Below are 6,000 nucleotides of genomic sequence, written 5' to 3' on the forward strand. Positions count from 1 at the left end.
CATCATCATCAGGAGAAGAGAGTTGCAGGTTGCTTCCTCCTCCACGCTCTCGCTCCCAGGCAGTTGGTCCTGTTACAGTGTGCGACGCCGCCTCCTCATCCTCCACCCTGTCCTCGGCCTCCACTGCACGGCCAAATCTCGGTGGCCCTTCATCGTACCATGTGTATAGGGCACGGCGGTGTCAAGCTGTTCTTCACATGGTTTGCCTTGGCGAACGGAGTCACACAGGGGAGGAACTGCTAAAGTTAATTCGTAAAGAAATCAAAGTATGGCTTACTCCACGAAATCTGGAAATGGGAACCATGGTGACCGACAACGGGAAGAACATTGTGTCCGCGCTGCGACAAGGAAGTGTGAAACATGCGCCCTGTATGGCACACATGTTGAATCTGGTTGTCAAGCGGTTCCTCAAGTCTTCACCCCATTTGCAAGACATCCTGAAAATGGCAAGGAAACTGTGCATGCACTTCAGCCACTCGTACACCGCCAAGCACACCTTCCTTGAGCTGCAGCGTCAGAACGGTATCCCACAACATAGTCTTATTTGTGACATCACCACACGTTGGAATTCCCCCCTCCATATGTTGGACAGACTATACGAACAAAGAAAAGCCATCAACGATTTCTTGATGATCCAAGCAGATAGGAGTACTCCCCTGTGTAACTTCAATGTGAACCAGTGGCAGCTCATACATGACGCCTGCCGTTTGCTGATGCCCTTTGAGGAAGCCACATTATTTGTGAGTCGCCTGGATTATGCCATGAACGACGTAATTCCACTCCTACATTTCCTACAACAAATGATTGAAACCATGGCTGGTCACGGCAATGGAGACGTTGCGCCTACATCTCCAGGCTACATGGGCCCTGTGGGGGCTGAACTGGAGGAGGAGGATGATGAGGGGCAGAGCGAAGCACAGTTTAGGTTGGATGAGATGGCCAGTGTTTCTAGTCTTCGGACAGGAGAGGAGGAGCAGGAGCAGCCAGAGGAGCTGGAGGGTTATGAGGAAGTTGAGACAGAGGACCCAGACACACCGTGGCAGTATGCAGTGGAGATGGAGACAGGTAGTCCCTCCGAGTCACTGGCGCAAATGGCACGATGCATGCTCAGTTGCTTGCGTAGTGACCCCCGAATTGTCAAAATTCGTCAGCGAGATGACTTCTGGATATCCACCTTATTAGACCCTCGCTACCATCCCAAAATGGGGGCCTTTTTTACACCCACTGAGAGGGAGGACAAACCGACCTACTACAGAGAGTTTCTACGTAGTCAGTTGGCTGATGCCTATCGGCCACATGGTCCATCCACTCGCAGGTCTGACTCGGGGGGCCCTCTGCGCTCACCTTCCACTGCCATAGCTGCTGGGGAGGGGTGGCAGGAGCAGTACCGGCTCAATCAGCAGCAGCCTGAGTCTACAGTCGCTGATGAGTAGCTTCCTTCAGCCGCATAGTGAAGCTACTCATCAGCAGCAGGTGGACATGGAGCAGGACCTGAACCAGCAGGTGATGATGGCTTACCTCGACATGACCCTGCCAACAACCGTTGAAGATCCGCTGGACTTCTGGGCAGCCAAACTCGATTTATGGCCGCAACTAGCGGAGTTTGCCCTGGAAAAGCTGTCCTGCCCGGCCAGTAGTGTGCCATCAGAGCGGGTGTTTAGTGCGGCCGGGGCCATAGTCACCCCAAGGCGAACTCGTCTGTCCACTAAAAATGTGGAGAGACTGATGTTTGTCAAGATGAATCAGGGATGGATCAGCCAGGATTTCCAGCCACCAATGACAGATGGGTCTGAGTAGATTGACCATGCTCCTACAACAAAATTTTCTCTATTGTGGTTGGTTATGAAACCCTCTGGGGCAGACCTGGGGATTGTACGGCCCGCTTGACACATACGGCCCTTAGATTGGTTCTGACCGGCCCGCGCTGATTGGGGGACAACTATGCTGCCTAATCTGGGGGACATCTATGCTGCCGAATCTGAGGGACAAGTATGGTCCTAATCTGGGGGACATCTTTGCTGCCTAATCTGGGGGACAACTATGCTCCTAATATGGGAAAACTGAAGCTTCTGGCTTTGGCCTATAATTATTTGAAGTTTAGCAGTAGCTAAATACATGCTTAATGCAAATGTCAACATTGATCTTTAAATGTAAGGGGTTATGAAACCCTCTTGGGTACTGCGAATGACTGCTCCAGACTCATTCTGTGTCTTTCACAAACTACTTGCCTCCCTGGTGCCTCAGGCCTTGGGCCTATAATTTTTTGAAGTTTAGCAGTAGCTAAATACATGCTTAATGCAAATGTAAACATTGATCTTTAAATGTAAGGGGTTATGAAAACCTCTTGGGTAATGCAAATGCATGCTCCAGACTCATTCTGTGTCTTTCAGGAACTACTAGCCTCCCTGGTGCCTCTGGCCTTGGGCCTTAAATTTTTGGATGTTTAGCAGTAGCTAAATACATGCTCAATGCAAATTTCAACAATGATCGTTAAATTCTCGGTGCTCTTTCAGGGCCTTCTCCTACCCCGCCTGGGCCGATCCGAGGACCTCACTAACCAACTCAATTAACTAATCCAATCGCTAATAGCGACGGGCGGTGTGTACGAAGGGCAGGGACTTAATAAACGCCAGCTTATGACCCTCACTTACTGGTAATTCCTCGTTTTAAGATTAAATAATTGCAATCACAGATCCCTATCATGAACTGGTTTCAGCGTGCAACACGCACCTGTCCTTGAAAGATAGAGAGAGGCTAATCCGTTCAGTGGAGCGCTAGAGCGGCCCAGGACATCTGAGGCCATAACACACCTGTTATTGCTCGATCTCGCAATTGATCGGGCAAGGTAAGGGGTTATTAAAGCCTCTTGGGTACTGCTGAGGCCTACACCTGACTGCTCCTTGTGCAATGTATGGGGTAATTAAACACTCGGGTAGTGTTATTGTTAAATTTACTGATAATTTTATCAGTAATAAAATTGAATTTTGCAGAATGCTAACCGTTACACAACGGAACGTTTGTTGCGTGTGATTTTTTTTATGAAAAAAAAAAATAGATGGAGAGGGATTAACTCTGCTTAATCATTTTTGGCGAATAGAATCCTTTTGCATCTGATTTTTTGGAGACAGATGCACTTACACACATGTAATAATTTTTTTAACCAAATTTCAAACATTGTGTGGTTTATTACTTTTGAGAAGAATGTCTTTGGGTGGTCCACCATCCTGCATTATAGAGTCTTCTGAACTGCTGTATATGCGCTTGTTTTTTAAAAAAAAAAGGTATTTTGTCAGACAATTTCGAGAAAATTCAGGTTTTTTTTTGGGGTGGATTGGGAAGCCCGGGTGACGGGTATGTAGTGTGTACTCGTGCATCAGCCAACTCCAGGCTGTGTCTTTCAGGCAATCTATGGGTTACTGATGCAGCTGAGGTGGGGCCTGGGTCTAGGAATTTCCATTTAAAAAAAAAAAATTTCAACAATTATGTGGTTCATTATTTTTGAGAAGAAAGTCTTTGGGTGGTCCGCCTTATAATTTGAAATGTTTTTTTGAAATGTTGGATATGCGCTTGTGCTTACACAAAGTTGTAAAAAAAAAAAAAAATGTTTTACAATTTTGTTGATTTTGGGGCGGATTGTGAAGCCCTGTGTGTACTGGTGCATCAGCCAACTCCAGGCTTTGTCCTTCAGGCAATAAATGGGTTCCTGATGCCGCAGAGGTGGGGCCTGGGTCTGGGAATTTAACATTTTTGGATTGCGGGTGCTACAAAAAAAAGATGGACACACCCTAATCCATTCAGTGGAGCGCTCCTGCGGCCCCGGACATCTGAGGGCATAACACACCTGTTATTGCTCGATCTCAGGAGAAGGGGGTTCATCATCGGGAGAAGAGAGTTGCAGGTTGCCCTTGAGTCAGCAAGGCGGTAGCACGGATGGCAGTCAGCGTGGTGTGGCAGTAGTGGAAATTCTGGAGCCAAACGTGCCCGGGGGAGACCACCTGCTTCGCGGCAGCTTACCTTTCCGGGAGTTAGCGGGTTACCAGCACCGGTCGATGAAAGATAGAGACACGCTAATCCTGTCCTGCGGCCCCGGAAATCAGAGGGCATAACACACCTGGTATTGCTTGATCTTGCAATTGATCGTGCAAAGGTAGAGGGTTATTAAAGCCTCTTGGGTACTGCTGAGGCCTACTCTTGACTGCTCCTGGTGCAATGTATGGGGTAATTAAACACTCTTGGGTAGTGTTTTTTTTTTTTTTTTTATTTACTGATAATTTTATCAGTAATAAAATTGAATTTTCCAGAATGCTAATCGTTACACAACGGAACGCTTGTTGCGTGTGATTTTTTTATGAAAATAAATAAATAAATACGGACAGGGATTAACTCTGCTTCATCATTTTGGGCGAAAAAAGTCCTTTTAGTGATCTGATCTATTGGAGACAGATGCGCTTACACACATATTGAATTAGTTTTTGTAAAAAAAAATGTCAAACATTGTGTGGTTTATTATTTTTGAGAAGAATGTCTTTGGGTGGTCCACCGTCCTGCATTATAGAGTCTTGTGAACTGTTGGATATGTGCTTGTTCTTACACAAAGGTATTTCTTTAAAACATTTCTAAAATGTTGTTGTTTTTTGGAGGGGATTGTGAAGCCCGGGTGTGTACTGGGGCATCAGCCAACTCCAGGCTGTGTCCTTCAGGCAATATATGGGTTCCTGATGCCGCAGAGGTGGGGCCTGGGTCTTGAAATTTCAAATTTTTGGATAGCGGGTGCTACCAATGAGAAATCTTTGACAAAAATGTCATATATTGTGTTGGTTTTTGGGGGGGGGGGGGGATTGTGAAGCCCTGGTGTGTACTCTTGCATCAGCCAACTCCAGGCTGTGTCATGCAGGCAATATATGGGTTACTGATGCCACAGGGGTGGGGCCTGGTTCTGGAAATTTCACATTTTTGGATAGCGGGTGCTACCAATGAGAAATCTTTGACAAAAATTTCATATATTGTGTTGGTCTTTTGGGGGGGGGGGATTGTGAAGCCCTGGTGTGTACTATTGCATCAGCCAACTCCAGGCTGTGTCATGCAGGCAATATATGGGTTACTGATGCCACAGGGGTGGGGCCTGGTTCTGGAAATTTACTAATTGTTGGATAGCGGGTGCTACCAATGAGAAATCTTTGACAAAAATTTCATATATTGTGTTGTTTTTTTTTTTTTGGGGGGGGGGGGGGGATTGTGAAGCCCTGGTGTGTAGTGTACTAGTGCATCAGCCAACTCCACGCTGTGCCATTCAGCCACTAAATGGTCTCCTCTTGCCACGCTATGTCCACGCTATGTCATTCAGTCACTATGATGTCTCCTGACACTGATGCCACCACCAGGCTCTGTCATTGTGCTGCTGTGCGGCAGTGATTCTAAGAGCGATGCCGGTAATCGGCATGCTATTCTGAATAACAGTATTATTTCACACAGCAAAGTGTTCTATACCCCTATAGAGGCTGTATGTAGGCTAGAAATAGCCTTTTTTAACATCGATTCGCCACTAATAAATTCGGATCAAAACAAACTTTTCGGGAAAATTTGGCGAATCGGCCGAATCGAATTTTTGAAAAGTTCGCTCATCTCTAATTTTAATAGTTTGTACAACTATGCACACGACGATACCAAATATGTTTATTTTTATTACGTTTACATGTTTTTTATGGGCGCGATTTGAACTTTTAATATGGAAGGGGTTAATGTGTGTCTTTTAACCTTTTATTAAACTTTTTTTTTTTTTTTACACTTTATTAGTCCCTTAGGGGACTTTTAGGAGGAATCAATAGATTCCTCATGCGGCTCAATAGAGTTCTATTGAACCTGTGTGCTATGCGCTCCATTGATAGAGCCTAGTCACCCAATGCTTTATCAATGACAGAGCCACGGACACCGGGGAAGCAGAGGTCAGCCCTCTGGCTACCTCTATTGCGGCTACCTCTATAGTCAGGGCCGGATTAACGT

The sequence above is a fragment of the Hyla sarda genome, chromosome 4 (assembly GCF_029499605.1).
Source record: "Hyla sarda isolate aHylSar1 chromosome 4, aHylSar1.hap1, whole genome shotgun sequence".
Classification (NCBI taxonomy): domain Eukaryota; kingdom Metazoa; phylum Chordata; class Amphibia; order Anura; family Hylidae; genus Hyla; species Hyla sarda.